The following is a 25,511-nucleotide window of genomic DNA, read 5'->3' as shown; positions in this document are numbered from 1 at the left end:
TAAAAAATCTGTTCTCTGTGTTCCAAAGAAAAAGAGAGGATTTAGCCCAGTTGATTTACATGTAGAAATTCAATAAGTGTAGGTGAAAATTTTCAGAACACACAGAATAACACAATGGAGATTTGTGCAGATCCTGGTTTAATAAAATATAAGTAGAAAACTGTTGCTTTTATCAGCATTAAAACATCATTGTCACAGTGATTTGCTGACTGCAGAATCTCAACCCAGCAATGCTACTTGCTTTAAAGTCACTTCATCCGCTTCCCTAGAATTCCTCGTTAGAACTCTCTCTTTTGCTGTGAGGTCTACAAAAAACTTGACAAGTTAGGCAGCTGGTATGCCAAAACCACTGCCTATCATACTGACCAACCTTGTCTCATTGTTTCCCTCTGTCCATATTCTCCTATTGTCTCTTGTCTTATGCTTAGATTGTAAGTTCTCTGGGGGTGGGGGCTGTCTTTTTGTTCTGTGTTCGTATAGCACATTGCACAATTAGGTCCTGGTCCGTGACCTGAACTACCAGGTACTACCACAATACTACTAATAAATAAATTAATTAATAATAACCTGAGAATATCAGCTTTTTAAAACAAGTAAATTTCTCTCCTGCCTGGTTGCAGAGAAAAACTTGAAAATGTGGGCTCTAAATGCTCTAACACCACCAGGCAAATAAAAAGAACTTCACATTTGGTATTTATTTTTAAAATCTCTTGAGGTTTTTTAACCACTGCTATCATTTTTGAGGGCTTGATTCATGACTTTTGAGTGTGTGCGGTTGGCAGTACTGGGTCACTGGATTGAACAGTACCATAATGTGTGTGTCGGGGGAATCTTTCAAACAAAATGAATTACTCAAAATGTCTACTACATTTTATTGGTGGTGGTTGTTGTGTAAGATCAGTCCCCCTTCTTTCCATGATAGGATAGCCAAGGCCAGTTTTAAAAACTAGGCTTCCAAATCTAAACCGTACTTGAAATGCATTTTAGAAACTGTCGCAGGAAAAAGAAATGTACAGTATCAGCACTAGCTACTTAAAACAAAAGCTTCCACAATTTAAAAAACAAAAAACAACCTCCCCCCCCCCCCCACACACATTCTGTTTAACCAGTAACTTGAGAATGGAACTTTTTTCTGATTATGCACAGTGGTGGGGAGAAATAAGTTTTGAACAATGGAGAAACAAGAAAATTCTTAAGTCTTTCCTCAGTTTAGCACTGCCTGGAGGTGCAAACAGTCACGTGAATCATGGCAACCAATTCTCACTCGGTAGCTGTGTTCTCAGAGCTCTGCTAGGGGACAACCTATAGCATGCTAACTGCACTAGCTTGCCGTGATCGTATAGTGGTTAGTACTCTGCGTTGTGGCCGCAGCAACCTCGGTTCGAATCCGAGTCACGGCAGGAGAGGGCTGGTTTTTTTTTTTGTTTTTGTTAATATATATTCCCTTTCCAAAGGCTCTCATTTAACACAATACTAACTACATATGAATGCTTGGTCAGCAGTAATTCAGCCAGCCCAAAATAATTGCATCTACTTATTCTCTAAAGCACAGCAAAATGTAAGGAAGGGGCAGTTGCACACAATTGCAATTAGCTCATTACCAGAGGAGGAAATTGAATCTCTTTGCTCCATATTTGCCTTATCCCTTTCTCTTTATGTCATTTTGAACAACTTCCATGAATGTTACTATATCCTGTAACCTTGGTGCAGTATTTAATTGACTCCATTCTGGAAGGGTTTTAACATACCTCTCTTTTTCCCAGGGAAGATATGATTTTCTTTCTGCAGTCTGTCTCTGGAAATTCCACCACCACAAAAGAAAATCCCAGAAGGACACAACAGGAAAAGCAGCAAAGGATGCGTGAAATTAAGTGCGAGTCATTCCTTTAGCATAAGGCTTTCCAGCACCTCACTTCCAAGAATGAGCCATTTATGAGGTCAATAACTGACAGCAATAAATGCAAAACACCAGGTCTGTGTGTGACACAGGCACATTTGGTTCTAAAATAAGTGACAGGCTGTGGGAAATGAAGTACAGTTTTAGTGGGGGGCAGGGAGGTGTGGACAGGAGGGTATTGACAGCTGGGGGAGAGAAAGAAAAATGATGCCCATTCTTCCCTTTTCTTCCCTACTGCCCTGCAGATTTGACTCCATTTTGGTGGAGGGAAGGAAGGAGGACTGGTCTGCTAGTATATCCGCGGTTGGGATCACTAGAAGCCTAATGGAGGGAGAGCAGAAAGTCATTTAGGAAATGATCCTGGACAGTGCTAAAATGAAATATTCTTTTTATTGGGGAAGAAAGGACCAACTGATGGAACAATTTAATCTCTTAATAATATCTAGAGAGTTTTAAACCTTCTTTCTTAACTTTAGGTTACAAAACGCATTCTAACTCTGTCATAGGATACAAAATAATAAATGAGTTAAAAAATAAAGGCACAGGCTCAATCACAAGCCATTTAGTTTTGTTAAAGGGATATCTCCAAACCAAAAACACATAGGCCATGTCTACGCTAGGAGCAGTTTACCAGTATAGGAATACTAGTATTTTATGCCCGCAAAGTACTCCTGCTGGGATAGCTGCATCCACACTAGATCTGTGCATTGTACCAGCATAATACCCCCCCACCCCAAGTGAAACAAGCTATAACCCATAAAAACCCAGTTTTCCTGTTCTAACTGCATCTATGACCACAGACTTCTGATGGCCCTGCTATGTTGGACAGGGATCATACCTCTTCATACTCTGACCGACATAGGTATGCTAACAGTAGTCTATAGTGCAAACGTAGCCACAGACAAACAAGGCAGGAGAGAAAGAAAGAAAGAAAAAGGAGAAGAATGCTCCTTTATGGGAAGACAGAAAGTAAATGGCTGTAAATTTTTGACAGCTCAGACTAGAGTCATGGCTTTTTTCCTAAATAAACAGAATCTCTGGTCCTTCTGAGGTCAGGAGAGCTTGATCGGAAAGCAAAATTCATGGCTTTCTAGTTCTTGGATGGAACAGAGTTCACCCCTCTCCAGGTGTCAGGTCCAGCAGAGATTGGATTCAGTAAGAAAAATGAGAAAACCAGTTCCAGGATAATCTTGGACACATTATTAAACATGAGAAACACCCTGGCCATGAAGTTCACTAGGTGGTATTTAATCCCACTGAATCCATAACTTGGAGCAAATAAGGAAATGGAAAGGACAGACACTGAATAAGTCAGAACAAATCAGTCCATCAACTACTGAATCACACCCAAAATTCATTTGGGGTTTTACAGCTTTAGTCCATGGGGAAAAATCCACCCTATTTATAGCAATTGTTACAGAAGTTTCTTGTAACTACCTTTAACTCAAGTTTAGTTCTTACACAAGACCAATTTAAAGCAGTCTTAATATGTTTAAAAAAAAAAAAGGCCAGTTTTCAAGAGAGAAGTTCACAGCATGCACTAGGTTTTTCTTAGCATCACTGCAGCTAAATAATTTAGGCATTTTCTCTATAGTTCCATGGTAAGAGGTTATTAGTTTACTTTACAATTTTTTAAAAATATACAAAATTCTCCCTGCAGTTGTATCATAAATATGTGACTGAATCCATAGTATCTTTTGTGACAGAAACAGCCAGTGCACTTGCGACCCTGGGATGACTGATAACAGCACTGCAGATGCTAGTACAACAGACCCCACTGTGCAATAGGGTTTCCTAGAGAGACAAGATGTCCATTAAGACCAGCAGTGCTGAATGTTACAATGCTGAGAGGTACACAACTGGGAATGCTAGGGGCATGGGGTCTCCTTCCAGTAGCATTTCCTTTGTTTAAAATATTATTATTCTTTAGTGGATCAGCGGGTATTTATTATTAGTGAGGGGGCAGGTTTAGCAGTCAGGAACCATGAGAACTAAGCGACGATAGAGGGGCAGGATACAAAGGAGCCAGGACCCAATGAGGCTGGGGTGCTCCATGCATCGGAACCCCAAGAGAAGCATAAGCCACTTTGGGAGTGGGAAAAGCAGACTGAGTAGTATGATTATACTGGGATAATACACAGATCATAACAAAATATTTGCTACAATCTGATACTGAGTACTCCAAGTGGATACAATCTGGAGAACGTATTTCCAGTGCCAGTTAATCAATATTTAGGGGGCTATAACATAACAAGAAAAGTTCTTTTCTCAAAGCCTTTCAAGTGACCTACATTCTGAGAAATCTTTGAAGGGAGGTTCTTCTGTGGAAATACTTGGAACTATTGTATTTTGCAGGTAGGGCTGCTCAGGATGACATGGAGAAACAAAACATTGTCTGTCCATGAGAAAGTACTGGGATGAATATTAAAGCATTAATGAACATACATGGATGTTCCTAACCTTTGCAGAATGATGGGGCAATGAGATCTCTAATTTTAATTTTAACAAATCTGATAAAAATGGTAAGATAATCCAATGGACCAATTTCAATTAAATTCCAAATCAAAATGCCATGCTTATTAAGTTTATGAAATAGGAACTGGGAACACTTCTGAAGCTAGACAGATCTTTTCAGCTAATTTAAAAGAATTTAAATTTAAATTTAATTTAAAAGAATTTAAATTCCCAATTTAAAAAAAAAAAAAAAGCAACAGGCCTAATTCTCTACTGTTCTGTACTTTGTGTTGCACAGAGTGAGCGTGAAATGCTACCATTCTGATTTGGTAGCATTTTTACACCTACTTTTCCCTGGTTTAAATGGTTTCACGAGAGGCAATGGTGTTGAGAGTTAGGATTTTTTCATATATCTACTAAACAAACACACACACACGCAAGAGTTTACGTAAAAGAGAGGGAGGGCTAGAGAGAAAGCAAGAGAATACATACAGGAGGGCAATGCACCACATTTCTGTTATGAAACCCAAAACTACACAAAATCTTGCCTTCTTCTGGGTTTTGTTAAGAAACTCAGAACTTATCCCAGGTTCGTCAAAAGATTCACAATATTATGGGTGTCCAGGCCCATTTCTGGGTTTGCACTGAAATTGTGCAGAATTCATGATCAAGAAGTGAAACAAGGCGAAACTCAGTAGTATGTCATTTATTTTCAAACCTGAAACAAAGCTAAACTCAAAGGGGTGAAAACCAGAAAGATAAAAAAAATCCTCACATAAGATTTGTAACATCCCTCCCCCTGCTTTCTGTTTCATAGAACTCATTACATACGGGAAACCAGAGACTTTACTTTATCTAGTGAACAATACAGTTTTTAAACACTAGAGAAAGATTATGGGAAATACCATACAACTGTAACATCATGCTCCAATTATTCTTTTCCAAATGCAAAATCGGGCATGAGGAACATCTTTCTGTCATTCTTCTTTTAGCTAAAGTCCCACCAATTACCTTCTTATAGTGCAATAATGCTCAATAAACTCAGAGATGAACTTTCAGATGTAAAACCATCCAAATTGTCCAAAATAAATTGCTAACATGCTTTACTGTGGAACAATGAGCTCTTTAAACTTTTTAAAAAATTTTCTACCATAGAAGAACTCCTTTCAAAGATTCTCCTCAACATGGGCCCCTTGAAAGGTTTTCAGAAGGGACCTATAAACTATTTAATACAGGTTGCAGTCCTGTAAAGAGAATGAAAAACAGAATTCATTTGATTTGATGACTGCAGATTCAAAACAGCCACTGCTTTCTTCCCAACTCAACCTTTGATCTGAATGTCAGACACGTTAGAAGTCCCTCTCCTAGATTTGTGGAGATGGTATCTATTTTTGCTCCCTTCTTCCAGCATTAATTAATTAAGTTGATATCTTTTTCCAGTTGTTGTTCTATTCAGTGATCCCTGTTCAACAGTTTGTGTTCTTTAATTGTTCTTTAAAGTAATCTGTCTTTCATGGCCAATCACTATAGTATCTGGGCACATTCGTTTTGTTTCAGGGCCAAATGTATACTAGTCACGTTAGAGATGCAGAGAAAGATGGGTCCCGTCTCAATGATTTTACAGTTTTTAGAATGAAACACGTCATTCAATGTGGGTATTTACAAACAGAGGGGCTAGAGAGTAACTTACTCAATGATCATGTGATCAGTTTGCTTCTTGTATGTGGAGAATGCTGCAGAAGTGAGACTTTTTCATGAAGTGAAGATTTATATTAGTTCCTAGAATACAGGTATGCAAATTAAAAAATAAAACTTAGACTTCAGGACCAAAAGGATAGTGTATGGTTGATTTAGAGATTCTTGTTAATATCTCTAACTTATTATTTTTTATTAATAATAATAATAATAATGCAGTGTGCAAAAGTATGCAAGTGTAGTTGGAACATATTAGCTAAAAATTTTGAGACAAAAGTCTCATATTTTATATTTATATATTGTGATTCCCAGAACAGTCAATGGGAGCTGCTCACAAACATTCAGTCAAGGTTTAAAACTGGCTCAAGGGCTGTATCACTGTATAAGTCACCTAACTGTTCTGTACCTCAGTTCTCCTCCTGAAAACTGGTGATACTAACTATTTCCTACCTCACAGGATTGTGGTAAGATCCATAAATACTTGGGAGGTACTCAGATACTATGGAGAAGGGGAGCTATATAAGTTGTTGTATTTAGAACCCTGCGGGGATACAAATTTATATCTGTGGTATAAATCGGTATCCATGGAATTGCAGGGTTCTCTCGGGAACTGCAGTGGCGAAAGGAGCAGAAGGTGGGGACACCGCTCCTAGGAGCAAGCGCCCCATGCTGGCAGGATCTCCAGCGTGGCTGTACCACCCGCAGACCTGCCCAATGCGGCGGGCACCAGGCTCACTGGCAGCTATCTCTGGTCACGCTCTTGTATTCAAGAGGCGCACACATCCACAGACAGCTGCTTGAAAGGCCTGGGGGCGGTACAGCCACGCTGGAGGAGCTGCCGGCATGGGGCGCTGGCTTCTGGGAGCAGTGGCTCCATGTTCTGCTCCTTTCGCCGCTGTGGTTCCCAGGAGAACCCTGCGGTTCTGCAGCTACTGATTTATATCTGCAACCGCAGATATAAATTTGTATCTGCGCAGGGCTCTAACTTTGTGGATGATTTCAGGGAGCAGCATGAGAGAAAGCAAAGTGTTTGTTTGAAAATTTCACAAGTGGCCAATAAAAGCTAGCATCATTGGCAGAGCAGAGGCAATAACCTGATTACAGCAGCTGGGGCCTTAACACTAAATAACTCAAGACTCAAGATAAAATTGCAAGAGTTGGCAACGCTAAGCAACTGCTGTTGGAAACCCAGCCTGCTACCTTTGTTATTTGTAAAGGAGGACTGTTGCAAAGTTTGAGAGATTACTTTTCAATGCACAATTGTTCTACGTGTGGTCGTTATTAAAAAGGGACTATCAACTAGTGTAGGTTTCATGCAGGAGCGGGTTGGTGAAAGCTTACAAGTCCTAATATAAAATATTTTCATTATATTTTTAAAAAATCAGTGAATATACTTTGGGGAATTGGGAGTGTTTAAAGTTAATATCTCGTAACAGAGCTGTGAACTCAAATAACACTGTGTTAGTGCTTGCAGACCAACATTTGGAGGGTGATATGTTTAATGTTGTGCCACGGTGCATCGCTCTTTAGAGATAATCAAAACAGGAGGACAGATAGTGGGCCTGACCACAGCTGAATACTGGCATTTGGAGTTAATTTCCCCCTTCACAACAACCAGCAGCAGGGTCTTCCCTATAGCTTAGTGATTTGCCCACCAACCCTAACTTGAGGTATTTCAGAATGCCAGTGGGCTTAATCAATAGACAGGCTGCAGTGTATTGATTTTCTAACATCAATACATATGCTAAATATTCCTGTTTGTAGCTTTGCTTTTTGAGATGAGCATAAGTTATGTTGTCCAAGCGTGCTCAATGAGGGTGTCACAGTGGAGCCATTTATCAGGAGAGTATAGCTGTGGTAAATCTGGAAGACTGCAGTGACCATGTATCCTTAAGTAGATAGCACTTCCATTGAGCTGAGAGGCTGTTCTGGAATATTAATATCAATGTGGGCAGAACTTGTCCTGGGTGCCAAATACTGGGGAAGAGGATAACCTCATCCTGGTGTTTCTTTAGAGGTAACTTGCATCATTGCTATTTATATATAAGTGCAGTTGTTGTTCGTGATGCTTTACTATGGATCTTGACTGTCATAAAGCTGTGACCTTTTCCTCAAAACCCACTGTGTGACTTTGGGCAATGTAATCCCAGCAGGAGTATATGTTTCACATAAATCCCATTTTCAATGGGAACATCTCAGTAACAAGGCCAGCAGATGTCAGTCCTGATCCACTTTTTTTCCCTCTGTACTTACACAATTACAGACCAGTGTTCAATAGCAACTTGACTATAATCCAGCCATTGTTTGTTGAGTACAATTGATACTGGCTAATTTGAATGAATGACTGGGAGACACATTATAGGGTACTGATGTTTGTGAATTAGTGGGTAAGCAATGAAAATTGTGAGGATAATGCATCACAAAAAATGTACTTTGTTCTTTTATATTGACACTTTCAATTTAGTTGAAGGATTTAGTTATTGCAGTTTAATAAAACCTGTGTCCAAGCTTGAAGTTTATGTTTACTGCAAGTTAAAAGTACAAATTGGAAATACAGATGGATCCAATGTCATCATTTATGAATCTACCCAACCGAAGAGGTTCCTTTACCTGCTTGCTCAGACCATCAGAAAAAGTTTAGGAAAATAAATATCCTTTCCAATGTGTTCTGATGACCAACAAAGTTTATGTGAGCAGGGAGAGAGAAGAGGGAGATAGAAATGAGACCGCTCCCAGGCAGACATCTCTAGGGACTGTGAGCTTGAATATCTCCACTGGTATTCAAGCAGGAGGAGAACACACTTAGGATATTTATAACATGTACTGTTATATATTTTGCAGCAGTGATGAAGTCTTAGTAACATGGGATCTCCCTAAGTCACTCAGTTGAGAATTGGAGACCAACAATCTTTGGTGTGATTAGTTAAGTGTGTGGATTAGCAAAACTGTATTGTATTGTCTGACTTCTCTTTTTTGCCAAGGTGAATGAATATAGTGCACACTGCTTCATGCAAATTGTCTATGTTTCTGTAAAATCAATTGACCCTTGTTCTCCCACTGTCTACAAGCTAGCTAAAGATGTCATTAGTTTAACAGTCTATTCAAACTGTTGTCCATTTTTTTTTTTAAACCAGGTACATTTAGTTGTTGTGTTAGTGTAATGATAGAAAGCTCCCCCATCGTGCTGCAAATTAATTCCTCTGCTAATCATTATATTTTTGTACTGTTCTTTGATCTAACTTTGTATTGAGTCAAGGTTCTAAATTATGATAACAGTCCTTGAGACAAACTTTCTCCACTCAGATGTACATTCATAGCTCCTATTAAAGTTTACGGGAGTTGGGTTGCGTGACTGGGGCCCAAATTAGTTTTACTTCCATAATGCTCATGCATAATCTCTGGTTGATTAAATGTCCTTCTACTTTTTATTTAAGAGATAATAGAAGCTGCAATAATCTGGTTCCCCATCACCCTTGGTGGATAAACTGCAACATTGTAGACTAAATGGTTTGTCCTGGGCAAACCGGATTATTGTCAGGAAAACCAACAAAAAGCTACCGGTGGCATGGTATTATGCCATCTATCTTTTTTTATTTAAGTGAGTTTTAAAACTGTTGATATTTTGAACTCTAAGACCTCTTAGTGAAGTTTTAGGGCTTGTCTGTACTTGAAACACTGAAGTGCTTCACAATAGACACTACCTACACCAACAGGAGGGATTCTCCTCTTGGTACAAAAGGTGGCAGCACTGTCTACACCAGGGATTAAGGCATTTTAGCTACATCATTCAGGGATGTGGATTTTTCACACCCCTGAGTAGCTAAATTGGGTCCACCTAACTTTTTAGTGTAGACCAGGCTGTAGCTAGTCTGTCTACCTTTAAAAGCTACAAATGCAAAAGCCAGATTAAAGCTGATTAGCTGTTGCGTGCTCCAAGGAAACAATTTGTCACACAAGACAATATCAACATGTTTGAATGCAAAACAAGTAACTCTTGAGTTCCCAGGGCATGATAGTCTCAGTTACATTTCTTTAATTGACTTTGGTTGCTAAAAGTTAGCCATTTTCTTAAGAGATTCTTTAATTAGCAATGTAGGGATCTTGGTCTACTACATGGAGTATGAGTAGTTCCCAGTAAAAGGTTAGAGAATAAGGCCTCCAGGATTCTCTCTATTTATAAACCAACATTTGATATGAAATAATCATTGGGCCTAACCTTGGGGGGGGGACCAGCAACCTCATTTCTCATCAATGTCATGAGGAGGGGAGGTGCTTGGCCCCTTGCAGGATCATGCCCCTTTATCTTGCCTTATGCAGCACTTTCTCACATTCTGCTAGAATGAGATGTGAACCAGAATCAAACATTTATTCTTCATTCAGGCCTGCTCTATGAGTTGAAAATATCTGGTCAACTTTTCATGCTCCTAGTGGTAAGATGCTGCAGTGATATCAGGCCATCACTGTCTTGTCTTCACCTGAGCAGCCTGATACAGGGACAACAATAGAACAGATCTGTGCTTCAATGACTGTAAGATTCCACTTGCAATATAACTTTCAGAATAGAATGGAAAATATTAGTGAGGTACCAGTACTGTGTAACAGCTGCACTAAAGTAAAGAGATGCCATTAAAATCTCAGTGCTTCTTTGTGTGCCTTCCCCTTTAAGTTTTTTCTTTTTCCTCAAACATCATTATTTCCGGTTTGTACCAGACTGGGCTTGAATTCCTACTTCTAATTCTATAAAATTGTATCAACAGTCCAAAGCCTATGGAAGAACATGATTGAGCACTTGACTATTACACAGTGACACAATGGCTGGGGAGAGGGCCCCACATGACAGAATTTTTACTGCATTGCCTGAAAGCTACCTGGGCTGCATTGCCACCCCCTGCTTTAATAGATTGGAGACTTGATTGTTCTGCAGGATGCTGGACCGCCTCAGGATGAAAGGGGGGGCTGTATGCTGGGTTAGACACCACTGATCACTGGCTAGCCAGACAGAGATGGGAGCTGCGTGGCTCCTTGCTCCTCAGCATCATTAATCTAAACCCTTTCCTGGGGCTTTTCAAGCCTCTTGTTCCATTTTAGCTGAACTCACCCTCCCTCTCCATAGCAGCACAGAACAGGACTTGTGTTTTTAGAATACCATGTGTCTGAGCAATTGCCCGTTTTAGGGGTCAGGAAAGAATTTTTCCCATTAGGGCCAAATTGGTTGAGGCCTGATAGGATTTTTTGTTTGTTTGTTTTTCCCTTCTTCCCAGCATCAGGGAGACATAGTTAAATTAAACAGGAATCGGATTTAGTCATATAATATTAGGGATTTGTATAAATGTTTAGTTTGTTGCAACTTGAGGCCAGTGTTCAGTGCAGATAAAAGGCCAAGGGCCAGCGTTGAGCAATAAGAGACCTGGAATTTTGCTGGTGAACCTCGGATCTTTTGCGGGGGAAGGGGAACTTTTTGGACTACTTTGAAAACCTGAAGTCTTTGAAGACCGAGTTCCCTCTTTGATAGCTTCTGTCTCCCTCACGATGCTAGGGGGAGAGGATTCAGCAGACCAACATGAATCCAAGGGATAGGCAGAGAAGAGCCCATCCTGAGTTATGGGCTATATGATAGGAACCCTGTAAGCCCTGCACTGGACCCACATAAATGCCTGGTACAGAGAGACAGCACCCCTCCCCGGTGCTAGGTTTAATAAAGTTGTGGCCTGCCACTCAAATCCACTCTTGTGTCTGTCCTCATTTACCTGCATATCCTGATTAATAGGGGCTTGGAAGGGCTCTGGCTGCATTATAGTCACCTCTGGCATACCTACTGTTAACCCAAATGCAGTCTTTTGAAATCCACTAGACTGTGTTTGTAAATAAATCCAGTGTTGAAACCATTTTACACCGTAATAAACCTTGCAGCACAGAATATTTGAATAAGTCTAAAAAGTCAGTCTAATTAATTGGATTCCTGCAGTAGCAATATTCTTACTTTTGCAACTGTGTGCAACTTGGGAGCCTGCACAATGAGCTGAGTTAAGCCCGGTGTACCTATAAAGTGTGTTTATTATATAAAGCTCCATTGCAATCAGCAGAACACTTAGACTATGATATTTAATGTAATGCCATGTGGTAAGAATATCTATTTTGTAAAATATACAAACGTAGGATTATTTTCAATAAAGGCTTTTAATAAAAGGTGGCTTTTCTGAGCCTGGGTTACTGGCTGACATCATTTTTGAGATACTCCTATCCAAAACTATAAACCTATTTTTCATCTTGTGCTTTAGTGCTGGCTTAATGTAAGAGCTAGTTGAATGTTTAGTATTTAAACATGCATTTTCATGGTATCTATGCAATAAAATTTCCCTTGCTATTAAACCAGCATTAAAGCAAACCACCTCAAACATATGCAAGCCTGTGGAAATCCACAAAATGTGGTTCTACATCCTATGACCCTGTTCAGTTGAAATTCATCCACGGTGCAGTAGCTTGGTTTATGCCATTTTATGAAGAAAACAAAAGGAAATAGAGCTTGTGTTTGAATGCCAATCCCTATCCAACTCCTACCCCTACATATCAGTCTGCTGGATGCAAATATGCCAAAAAACCTCTTCATTCATGCCCTGGAAGCTGTATTTCTATTTTTGAAAGTTAATCCAGCTCAAAGATGGATTAGAGATGGTACATCCCTGAACAACAGACATGTAGGATCAGAACAGACAGTTGTTTAGAAATCCTGTCCTTTATACCCAGATTTCATGCACAAACATGGATGGCTGCAATCTTGCCCATCTGTTTAAATGCATAGCAATGTCAAACTTGCAAGTTTGCCAGACTTTGGGATCATAGGGCAGAGGAGCCAAGCAAATGTAGGCTCAGCTTGGCAACCCATTTAATACTCCAAGTGCATCTCTTCTACGGGAAGCCCCTCCCTGAAGTAATTTTAGGGCAATGCTGAAACACTTTTACAATAGCCACATTAGACTTGATCATGCTCTTCACACTTACCATATGTTCTGTGGAGAAAAATAACTGAAAGGTAAGAAGGCAAATGTTCACAGGCACGGCTGAATATCAACAAGACTATTTAGGCAATGAGTGCTTAAGGGAGTCATAAAGAACTGTTCAAAATATATGCTCTTCAAAATACCCATTCTTGGTGATAATTAACTCCCCATTTTCCTTTTTACCTTTTTATTTATCCTTTGTCATAGTATATAAGGCAAGAAATGCCCACGCCATTAAATTTAGCTTCACCAAAGTTGGGCTAATATTGAAAAATAATTTATTTTAGCATGATATGAAGATAATTTTTTTTACAGTAAAGTCAACCAGACCATGGAACAGTTTTTTTTTAATTAGGTAGTTACAACAAAAATCATCATATTATGAAAGCTGTGTAAAAACCACTTTTATCAGGTAACCTTCTGGGACCCTGACCCAAAGTATTTCCAGATGTGATGAGTTGTACTCCACCTTTTTATTAATAGGTCACACATTCATTAAGCAACCAATTTTTCTATGGTACCTTTGAGCAGTCACTTGAGACAAGTCTCCATTGGTGTCCCTTCAAAGTACATATTTCAGATCTGTATCTGAACTTTCCCAGATTTCAGGTTCAGGCTCCTCTTCGAAGGAGGAGATGTAGAATATATATTCTCTTTTATAAAAGAAATATTGAAAAACCTACCCTATCGTGGGAAGAAAAATAGAGCTAGTAAGCTGGCCCTTAGAGCTCTGGGGCTACAGGGTAGTTTTCTGGCATCTGACATCAAAGAATGATCTGTAAACCAGGCAACAGATATTATGGAATTCATAAGAATGTTTTTTTTTTACATAGCTTATGCATATTTGTGTACTGAATTGCCCCCTTAAGCTGGTTATTAGGGGATTCAGCACATATTGTTACTGTTAGAGCAACTTTCCAAAGTCCTTTGTGGTTCACCTTTAGGAAAAAGTTAAGTATGTTAATGGAAACAACATAAGATATTTCCTGACTGTGAAAGAGGCTAGGAGTAGGTGATTCAATAGCTTGCTTACAAATTTGTCATTTAAATTGACCTATACAGCTGACCATGTATGCTATTTCTAGAACATCCATCACCACAATATTCTAGTGCTAAGGTTAGATAATTCACATTTCGGGCTGAATTATTTGATAAATATCCCTTTAATCTGTACTTGATATTTTTGTCAGCTGTCTCCATAAAATTGAAAGAATTTGCATATTGGGTTGATGTTTTCACATCACATATACCAGGAAAAAGATATCAAACACCATTTGTCTTCTAAAAGATCCTGTGATAAAAATGGCAATTACATGAGACTGAATGAGGCTCACAATAGTGCACCTTACCATGCCACAGCATACATGACCCCTCCCCCACTCAATGTATTCATTTTTTAAAATATGGTTTAGGATATTTTGTGGGAAATAATACAGATCAGGCTTGCTTTGAACTCTAAAAATAATTTTGTTGTTCTGATATGGGGATTTCTCTGCAGAGAATTACATAACATGGCATGAAATGACCTTCCAGTCACCCTTTGATAGCAAAATGGCTTATTGTTGTCACCTCAGGCTAGTCATCAGTGTCCCTTATAATGTACACCGAGATAAGTTTGACAATCGTGGCTTCTCCCTCTCTTTTAGATCCATTGCGTGTGATGCATAGTTGTCCCAAACCCTCTTTTTCCTCCATTCTAAGAATTACATTGATTTCCCAAAATGTTCACAATAGAAGCAACATGCTGCCTGCCAGCTGTTGAACATTAGTAGTCATAAACAGCGTAACACAATCCAGTTTTATAAATGCTTGACTCTCCTTGAGGCTTACCATATTGCTTCTATTCCAAGAGGTGTACGGGTCAGAAAGGATGAGCTCAATCCTAGGGTGTCAATGGGCTTGAGTTGGAGTGGCTAGCCCAAGTCTCTACCAGAGCCCTAACGTCCACATGACTATTTTTAGTGCACTAATATGAGCCCTGCTACCACAAGCCTCTCTACCTGGGCTCGCTGCAGACCAACAACAACAAAAACATGCATTTTTTTCACTTGGGTTAGCTAACTCAGGTTAAAATAGCAATGAACACAGAGCAACCCTGCTTAGCCGTTCAAGTTCAACCCCAGGCTGCCCTATAGGTTTGAACTTGAGCAGCTAATCTCAATTAAGCAGAGTTGCCATGTTGCTGCTATTTTAACACAAGCTAGCTAACCCAAGTTAAGAACACACAATTTTTTGCAGTGTAGGCATATGCTTAACCTCTCTCTAACTGAGATGCCTCATCTGTAAAATGGGAAGAATAGTGTGTGTTGTGAAGCTTAATTCATTAATATTTGTTAAGTGCTTTGCTGGGGAAGGCTCCATAGCAAGGTGAAAGATATCTGTGGTATCTAGATACTCCTTGTAGTCATAAAAATGACACGCCAATGACTTTTCAAACTCAAATATGTTTCTAAGAATAATTATGGTATAAGACCTTCTTTGATGATGGAATGTAACACCATAAATAATAGGATTTGATTAACTGTATAATTATTTTATCACCAACAGAATTGTTGTATGCGGTGTCAGATGAATATTCTTGGTTTTAGTGGTGGGGGGGCTTGGAGGCGGGGGGGGGGGGGGGTTGCTATTGTAAAATTTTTCTGGTGACAGTTCCTGATAGTCTCTCCTTCTGCAGTGAAAAACAATTTAAAACTTTTGGTGATATATTACAAAAGCTTCTCTAGATCCCTTTTTATTGTTCAAAATAATAATAAATGTCTTCACAGTGCATTGCACACATTGCAGTGATATTCGGTAATTGGAGCAAAGGACTAAGAATCAGGAATTCTGAATTATATTCCAAGCTCTTCTAGTGTTCTTTGGCAAGACACTTAATTCCTATGCCTCAGTTTCCCCATCTGTAAAATGCCAATACTTATACTACTTACGTGCCTCAAAAGGGTATTGTGAGGCTTAACTGATTGTAAGATGCTTTGACAATGAAATGTACGAGAGAAGTGCAAATTATTGTACTAAGAGTGGAAAGAGTGTATGTGAAATATTGCCCTGAGTTGTTCATGTGCATTACTTCAAAAAGATGCAAAGTCTCTGGTTGCATAAGCAATCACAATTCCAAGTTTAGTGGAGTCATGAATATGGCCCTACTTAAGTCTCTAACAGCAGCCTAAATAACAAGTTGGCACTTATAGCTCTTTTCATGTGAGCATCTAAAGCAGTTTTAGAAATATTAACTAATTCCCCTTCACAATCCCTCTGAGGGATATTCTCCCCATATAACAGAAAGGTGTAGAGAGGTTAAGTGTTGTGCCCAAATTCATGTGATGATTCAGTAATAGAGCTAGTTTACCTCTGGCCTTCACTGCAATATATATACTGACACTTATTTTTATGAAGAACAGTAGAAGAATATCTTTTTAAACGGTCTGTTTAAAACTTATTAGTGATGAAGTAAGATATGTGACTAAAATGTAGACATGACAGTCAAAATCATTTTTAAAACGTTTCATTTTTAAAAGTTAATTATCTGTTTTTCATAAAATTTTTGGCATCTTCCACATGGCTGAGCTCTGACTTTCTCTTTCCATCTCTAATAATTAACTTCACATTCTTGCTGGTTAAAACTGGCTCCCTCTGCTGGACCTAAGGTAGAAAAGCACCATATGAGTAAATAGTGTCCACTCGGTTCTTATTTGTGGCAGAGAAGTGGATTTCCTTATTGATCTTGTTCATCAGTTTAAAAGCACCATTTTAAGAACAAAGAGTACAAGTTATATGAATAAGAACCAGTTATGCAGACATTTCTGTATCCAAAGAGAAGAAAGAGGCATTATGTGAGGATAGTGCTATCATTTAACACAAACATCTCTTTGTGTGAGAAGCTGTCATATCTTTAATGGTAAAGGAAACCAAATTATGTTATCCTTCAAACCAGTAACACTGAAATCAGAGCATATTGTACATCACAATTTATTTTTCCCATCTCAACTGCACTATTGCCAACTCCAAGGATTCAAAAATCATGAGACCACCTTAAAATTCATGAGATTAAAAATATATTTTGGGTTTTTTATTTGCTTTCTGAGTCTGTCACACTTGGGTCATGTTTTCAAGCTTTTCTCTGCAATCTTGAGGGCTTGAAACTTACAAGTCCTTTTAAATGAAAGCTGAGATTCTCAAATAATCACTTGTCTTAGGAGCAAAGGGTTTAAGAAAGAAGAAATAATGAAACTCCCAATTAAAGCATGAAATCTGGCAAGACTGCAGCTGGATAGCTCCAAAACAAAGTCCATATTTTACAAAGTTTTTCCATAAAATCTAAGTTAGCTATAAGCAAATGATTTTTTAAAATAATTATTTTTGGTCTTTTAGTCACTGCCCTTGTTGAGGTCATAAACCTGTAGGCCCACTTTGTAAGAGTTAAGGAGTGTCAAGATTTCTTGGCACCTTTCTATTCCAAATTGCAAAGTTGCTTGCATGCTTGTAACATTCTGTCCATGCCAGGGAGTATAACCAATTAAGCCTGAGAAGCCCTCTTAGACGGATCAGCCTGTCTCAAAAGCAGACAGAAAGCATGTTCCATATAAAATCGGATTATTTTGCACATCTAATTTAAGATCCTCTGAGAGCCTGTTTCCATAAATCCTATTGCATCTCAGTCCTCTTCTCATCTCTCTCAGGTAGTCCAGCTCCTGCACTTTGAGTACCTAGGATCCCTTAAGCCCTTATTCATATGACTTCAGTAGGACTTATTGTGTTAGTAATGGCTGAAGGGTTGGGATAGACTATAACAACCTACTGTAGGATACTGTTAGCTTCATTTTACAGTTTGATGAGGTTTGCATGTACCAGTCCAGACACTTGTTTAAGGCTTGTGTGTATGAATGTGATCTCTTGCTCAACACACATCCACAAGTACATTGTACATCACCAACGTGTTTTACTGATTAAAGACATCTTGGGTAGTAGTGATGCAGGAACCCCAAAGGGTTCAGAGTTACATACACATGGGGCATCAAAAAAGTGCTTATCCAAACTGCCTGAATTGGCAACACCTGGATGGGTCTCAGGGCTCATGCTGGCTCCATAGTATGATAGCCAGGTTGACTGCTGACTTGGTACCATTCCCAAACACTTCACTAGCAGCACACCAGCTCTCTGTTTCGCTGAGCTTTAGCTGCAGGGAAGATTCCTGGGCCATTGTAGACACCAGTGTGAGCTCTCCTGTCTCAAACTACAAAAGTATCAGTGGTTCCAGAGTAACAGCCGTGTTAGTCTGTATTCGCAAAAAGAAAAGGAGTACTTGTGGCACCTTAGAGACTAACCCTTGCTTACACCATATCTGGACAACACCATGGCAAAAATTGTGGCAGCTGCCAGAAAACTGGTTTTGCTAGTGCTCCCATCATTAATACCATGAGTGAAAGTTTCCCCCAAAAAGGCTAGTGTAGACAAGGCCTGGGAGTGTTTGGCATTAGGGTGGGTCTCTAACATTACTCTAAAATATGGTCCTGCTGTGTAGACATGCCTGCCCTGTCCATAGGTTAGCTGCTTACTCCCTTTCCGCTAACAAACATTCATCTGAGGTTAGCATGTTCCCACTGGAGCTAAGAGGCAGCATGAAAGAGGCCAGCAGAGAGTCCAAATGCCCACCTATGCCATACAGGGAGGCAGAGAAGAGTTCACTGCCAGGTTGGGATGAGGTGGCAGAGAAAAATTTGAAGTGAGCTGTAGCTCACGAAGCTTATGCTCAAATAAATTGGTTAGTCTCTAAGGTGCCACAAGTACTCCTTTTCTTTTTGAAAAGTATCAGTCACCAGTGGACAGGAGCTTTCTCAAGGATTATTCCAGTTGCTCAGCTTCTCCTCCAGTCACCCGCAACCCACAAACACTTTTCAATCTGCCACTCCCCTCATTATTAGTTTACACGCGCACAAAATAAAAAAAATTTTCTCTGCCACCTCATCCCAACCTGGCAGTGAACTCTTCTCTGCCTCCCTGTATGGCATGGGTGGGCCTTTGGACTCTCTGCTGGCCTCTTTCATGCTGCCTCTTAGCTCCAGTGGGAACATGGTAACCTCAGATGAATGTTTGTTAGTGCAAAGTGGAAAGGGAGTAAGTAGCTAACCTATGGACAGGGCAGGCATGTCTACGCAGCAGGACCATATTTCAGAGTAATGTTATAGACCCACCCTAATGCCAAACACTCCCAGGTCTTGTCTACACTAGCCTTTTTGGGGGAAACTTTTACTGGTGGTATTAATGGTGGGAGCACTAGCAAAACCAGTTTTCTGGCAGCTGCCACAATTTTTGCCATGGTGTTGTCCAGATATGGTGGATATATATTTTTGCCATGGTGTTGTCCAGATATAGATAACACAGTGGCAAACACGAACGTGCCCTATCTACCCTAGTGCCCTCAGCACTGAGATGATTGGTGGAGCTATATGAGTGTTAATACAATGATGGGAGATTTCCCAAAAGTCAAGTGTTGACACAGCTGCAGGAAGGATGGGGTGGTGAGGTGGTGTTGGAGGTGGGTCTATTTTGCCACCCCTGTTAAGATGACTTGCTTGCCTTTCCCAGGGAAGTCCTAATAGTTATGTTTTATGAACAGCCCTTCTCACAGTATTTTGGCACTTTGAGTCCTGACCAGAAAGCAGAAAAGCAGAGGCTAACACAAATGCTAAAACCTAGGGAAACAAAGTTAATCACACACTTTAGAATGCTGCTTTGGGTTCAGTTCCAGAAATCCCCAGAGGGCTACTTATTTTTTTCATAGTTGTCCTTAGGATGGAGAAACTCAGCTTTGCCTCATGTCATCTGATTCAACCAGAGGTGAACTAATGTTAGATCTAGGGCAGGCCCTGTTGTCACCCTGCTTTAGCCTCCTGTTGCCTGAACAGCTCTAACTCTAAGCTCTGATCTCCACGACATGTGACTTCAGCCAAATAAATCATCCTGGCATGTCCTTTTCTGGAATTTCAAAGAACTTTATTTCCTTCGAGGTTTTTATTAAAAACAAATAAAGGAAAACATAAGTTGTCCAATAAACCATGTCCAAGGCTTCTACCTAATCTCCCTCTAGTCCATCTTAGGCATCCACTAGCTGTTGGAGTTCATCTTAACTACACTTCATCTTCCAAATGTAAACCTAAACAATAAGAATCTATGTCATATTTTTAAATATTTTAATCTGAGGCAATGAAAAAAACCCATAGAACAATAACTATGAATATTTTCCCATCATGCCCTTCCTTGGTGTAACATAACAACCCTTTTGCAATGCTATTTTCACCAACAGGTTACACTAACAATCTCCATATTTGCATTAGCAAGCATAACTTGTAGTTGTAAATTCCACTTAGGTGTAGGTGGCACTAGCAAGGTATCTATCACATTACCTATTTTATTTTTACTTTTTTCTACATTTAGATAGCCTGTAACAGTTTCATAATTCCTGTCTGAAACAGTCAGCCAGAGAATGTTTGTTTGAAAAAGTAACAAAATAACACATTAGCGGGGGATTTTGGAAAGCTATGGAAAATCTTGTTTAACATAAGGCCTCATTGTTAGGTAAACATATTTTACTATAATTTTTTCTTCAAAATTTGACAGAGAAAATTGAACAGGGCCCTTTCAGTGCACAACCAAGGGACGTGGACAAATAAAAAGTGTAGTATTCCAACTAATGCACACACAGCAGGAATCCAAAAATCCCGTAATTACTTGAAATCCATTGCCTGCTCCAATGTCATTTTCAGAAATGTGCAAGTTCCTTTGTTTTCAGATCTTTAGGGATATCCTTCTATTTGAGACTTTTAACTCTTTCACTCCTGTATCTGCTTTATTTAAAGAGCAAAACTGAATATAGATTTAGAAGTAGCTTTGTAGTATCAACCTAGAACGGAAAGTACTCTGAAACACATATTTTACCATGTCCTTTTTCCATATGTTCGTGCTGCATTAATACTTATCTACCTCTCATGTATTTGCCAGTGACCTGTTTTTAGGAGCAAAATGTGTATGTGTTTAATTTATGTTTTTTAATATTGGAGAAGTTGTTCATTTAAAAATCCATGAAACACATTTATTATTGTCTTTCTTGGCCCGAAGTCAAAAAGAATAGTTCAAAAACATTTAGAACAAAGTTTTCAGTTAAGTCTCTTTCTGTCAGATATGGGGTGTATCAGAAATGCTGAGTCTGGAAGTTATTACAACATGTTTAGAAGTTAAAAGGTAATCATAATGAGATCTTGCAGACAATGGGCTCTATTCTCTCTGACGTACAGGAGAATTTACAGGGGTATTATTGTCTGTGAATACTAATAGGAAAATCCCTTGTGCATCGATACAATAGAACTGAAAGATTCATTTGAGTCCAGTCCCAATTACAGCATTCGTTTTTACCCATTTATATGGTCTTTTTGTTCTATCGGTAGATGGCAATGTTCAGTTGGAACATAGCCACTTCCCTATCTACTTTAGAATCACTTCAGCTCTGATATTCCACATGAGATTTTTGAGACACAGAAAGCTAAAATATAGTAGTGTATAACTAGAAACTGCAAATTAATTCAATTGTTTAATGATCTGTATAAATTAATACAGTAATTATCTTATTATCTTCCAAATTCCAGTTTGCCCAGGATGGTGTTTGACTGAATACCAGCTGTGTTGTGAGCATTTGTTTGGCTGGAAGTCTGGAAAATGTCTGTGTCCTAAGGGTTAAACCCTCCTTACACAAAATTACAGTTAGTGAAAAATACCAGATTAATTTCTTAAAGGCTTATCAATAACTAGAGATAGACCTGAGCCACCAAACTGGGATCCAGATTTGAAATCTCACAAAATTCATAGCTGTTAGTCTGCAGGGCTTCGGTTCAGGCCTATCTACTTACACTTATTTTGGGTAAGACTGTATCTGTCCCCTGCATAGGTACACTGATGTTACGGGATGAAACTGCTTTAAGTCAGTCAGAGCAGAGTAAAACTGAAATGCCCTTTTATAATTAGCCATAGCATTCTAGACCTTGTGTTATAACAAATGCCTGTATACCTCAGGTACACAGTGAAGCATAAGTTGAAGCAGTGTGTCTCCACTCATCCAAGATGGGCCAATATTCACATCCTGAAATGTATTCTTATAATGAGCACACACTGGATATACTTGTATAATGTCTGGCCCTGGCAAACGTGGAAAAGAAGGACAGATGCCACAAATGTTGATATCCATAGAAATTCTGTACAAAGTAAGACTATATATTTATTTTAATAGTCAGCATTACATCAACTAAAAACACTGATTTTATTGAAATCGCTAGTATAAGTCCTAGCAATTTATTTCTATACATTTGAATTGGTTTAAGTATTAACTATATGGCCATTGTGTAAAGCAGAATGATCCGTTTTTGATTTAAAGGTTGTTTTAAGATTTGGCAGATCTGCCCTGAAACCTTCGAAGCCCCCTGCCCCTAACCACAATATGACCAGAGTCAAGTAGTATTCACCAAGTTCTGTTCATTTCACTGTACGTTAAGCAAATAAATGAAGAGGTGTTTAATTCACATAAGACTGTATGGCTGCAAAAAAGCCTCCAAGAAAGGGGTTTGTACGAGGAGGCAATGTTGTCTTCTAGTGGGCAGCTGTGCTTCACCCAGAGAGTCAAGAGACTTGGGTTCTGTTCATCAGTCTGGGAAAGAGAAGTTGGGCTCTGTTCTGGGTAAGAGCACAAGGAGAATAGGGGAGCCATTCTGGAGGGCAGAAGGAGAAGAGTGGGAGACCCTGCCATGAGGAGAAAATGGTGGAAAAGAGCAAGGAAGTATGTAAAAAGAGAGAGGATGATTGACCAGCTACCAAGGATTCATAAAACCACCGTTCTGAGGTGATCCAAAAGGGTGGTGGGCTGCTTGTCACAAATAAACGGATGATTTCATAGGTATCATCTGGATTCAACCATTCTTCTAAGTATATTTGGTTAGATGGCATTTGGTCTTTGACTTTCTCTTTTAGAAGAATCCCTTATGTGAAACTTCACTGGAGGCTGTGCATTCCACAGGACATTTATGTAGGTGTGAGGGAGTTCAGTGTGTGTTTTTGTACTGCTACAGCTGCTGTACTTTTCCTGAAAACTGAATAAGAGATAATGGAGTACGAAGAAATTGAGTATCCTGGAGCTGAAAAACAGGGTGAATGTTGGGCATCTTAATTTTAGTGTATCTGTAGATAGGTGCTTCATCTAGGAGGAGAAAGATTAATCTAGAGTCCGAGGTAAATAGATTAGGATTTAGTAACTGAGGCTGCCCTCTATGCTTTAATTGTGACTGCAAAAATCCCTTCAGTTAATGCCTCTGCTAGGAAATCTAATGCAGCTGCTTGAGAATCAACCCATTGTGGGGAGAGGGGTAAATATTTCAATCAAAATGGGAAGAGGGCTCCCGAAACTTTGGCTGGCTGCTCGTGCCAGGTTTGAATCAAGAGTGGGAAAACTGGAGCTTTAAAGTTAAGATGTATAGCTGAATATGTTGTCTGCACATGACCCCGAGGAATGGGGCGACTTGTAGTCACTTGTCTCATTGTTAGACCATAGCAGTAAATTTCCAGAGCTGGTACATAAGAATTGCATATCTTATAGATTTCTGGTAAATTTTCTGAGTAATCCTGGAGAGAATTAGTAGTGAGAGAAAGGCATACAGTTCCCTCTCTCTGAAAGGGAAAGAAAAGTTTTCTTGTCTCCAACAACTAGATTCTTGCAATCTGGTCCATTTAATGGAATTGGAGGATACAAATATAACTACCTCAAGAAGACCCAGGATTTGATTTATTTTTTCAAATATAGTCTGTCATACCTTGTATGTTGAATATAAAATGGTTGAGAGAGGGCCTCTCATTTGGTGCTGTCTTTTCTGGAATGTATAATGCAAGTGGATCTAAATTTTGGGCGAGTGCCCAGTTTCAGATGTCTAAAGCCTCTGTTGAAAGCAGTGGAGACTATGTGCTGCCAAAGTTTTATGTATGCAACTGCAGATTGATTATCTAATGGCAATAGTAGTCTTTGATCATGAGTATCTGGAGGTAGAAGTTTCAATAGTCCTCCCTCCCCTTTTTCTTCTTTTGCAATACTTAATTCTAATATTTTTATATATTGCTTTTCCGGTGCTTACTGCAAGCTTTCATTGCTACCTCAGGAAAGTTTCTCCCCATATGTACTACTTTTATTTTGTGTGGAGGATCACTGCAAAAGGAGTTAGATGTAGAAGGTGCCAGGTGAGGCAACTGCTCCAACACGTTGTCAGTTTTTGACTTTGTGGCTGAGAGGAACTGATGAAGATAATTTCCTCTTTCCTCTATTTCTTATTAGTCAAAACATGAAGATTTCTCAGTTCAGAGCAACCAAGAAAGAAGACTCATCTGATGTACATGAGAGAGATTTGTCTTTGTTTTTGTGTTAAATATGTGAGGCAGATTCATGTAATAGAGATAATAGGCAGTTTCTGTTCTCTATTAGAGACTTGATTCTGATGACAAATTAAGATTTCAGCCACTTAAAATATGTGAAAATTTTAAGTGTCTTATGTGTTTTAATTTTAATCTTACGTGTCTCTCCAGAATCTTTTGGACACACTTAAGGGCTGATTGGAGCCTGAAAAATCACATTTATTGCCATAAGTTTTCATTTCAGATAAGCTTTAGGAATTATGTGTTGGAACAAAAAGATAGCAACTGTCAGGAATGCATCCTTTGTCTATGATTAGCTGGCAGTTTCTTCCATTTTTTTAGGAGATTGGTGGTTCTTTAGACAGATATCAATGAATTTATTGATATTTTTATACCTGCTAGCTGCTATAATGTGATACCACAACACAAGGAATTGCTCAGAAGTATGTCTTCCGATGCCTTGGAGACAATTTTGTACCGGTGACAAATTCTGAAATTTCTTACATAATTAAACTTTTGTCCTACAAGCAGCATGTGTTTTGTCTAACTAACTATAGTATTGGGGAACTGTCTTGGAGGCTTTCAGCTCTGCTATGGAGACAGATGTTTGAGATCTGCCTTCCTGTTCAATATCAACTGTTTAGCTGAGCATGCATCACAAGTAAAGGACCTCTCACCAATGTTTGGATTTGTTTTCAGGGAGGAATCCACAGAATTCTTTGATAATAATGGGACCCCTGGTGGTCTTGAAATCAATTAAGAAGCCTCTGACAAGTGCAGGAATAGTATGCCAACAATGAAATTTGTAGTTCCTTAGTCTTAAAGCTTATTTACAAGCCAATGATTCAGTCTGTTTTGTTTAGGCTCCAGTGGGTCTCATCAGTTGAGTTCCTCATGGATTTCACAGAACTTCCTATAGCCATTAGAAATTCATGCAGCAGACAGGCACTTGTGGGGAGGAGGGCAGGTAACAGCCTTTTCTGTATTTGGTCCTCAGTGCAACAATGGATCTGAATCAAAGTTCCCCGAAA

General features: G+C 39.2%; 1 protein-coding gene and 1 non-coding gene across 4 annotated transcripts in view; both read left to right on the top strand.

Annotated features, from left to right (window-relative positions):
* Window positions 1–25,511, top strand: part of NFIB (nuclear factor I B) — a 335,698-nt gene that overhangs the window by 74,090 nt on the left and 236,097 nt on the right. The window lies entirely within an intron of this gene.
* Window positions 1,329–1,400, top strand: TRNAH-GUG (transfer RNA histidin (anticodon GUG)). Its single transcript has one exon. It is a non-coding gene; the product is annotated as a tRNA-His (tRNA).

Source organism: Eretmochelys imbricata, chromosome 5, assembly GCF_965152235.1.
Source record: "Eretmochelys imbricata isolate rEreImb1 chromosome 5, rEreImb1.hap1, whole genome shotgun sequence".
NCBI lineage: Eukaryota > Metazoa > Chordata > Testudines > Cheloniidae > Eretmochelys > Eretmochelys imbricata.
The sequence above is the reverse complement of the archived record's forward strand: the minus strand, read 5'-3'. Positions and strand labels throughout refer to the sequence as shown.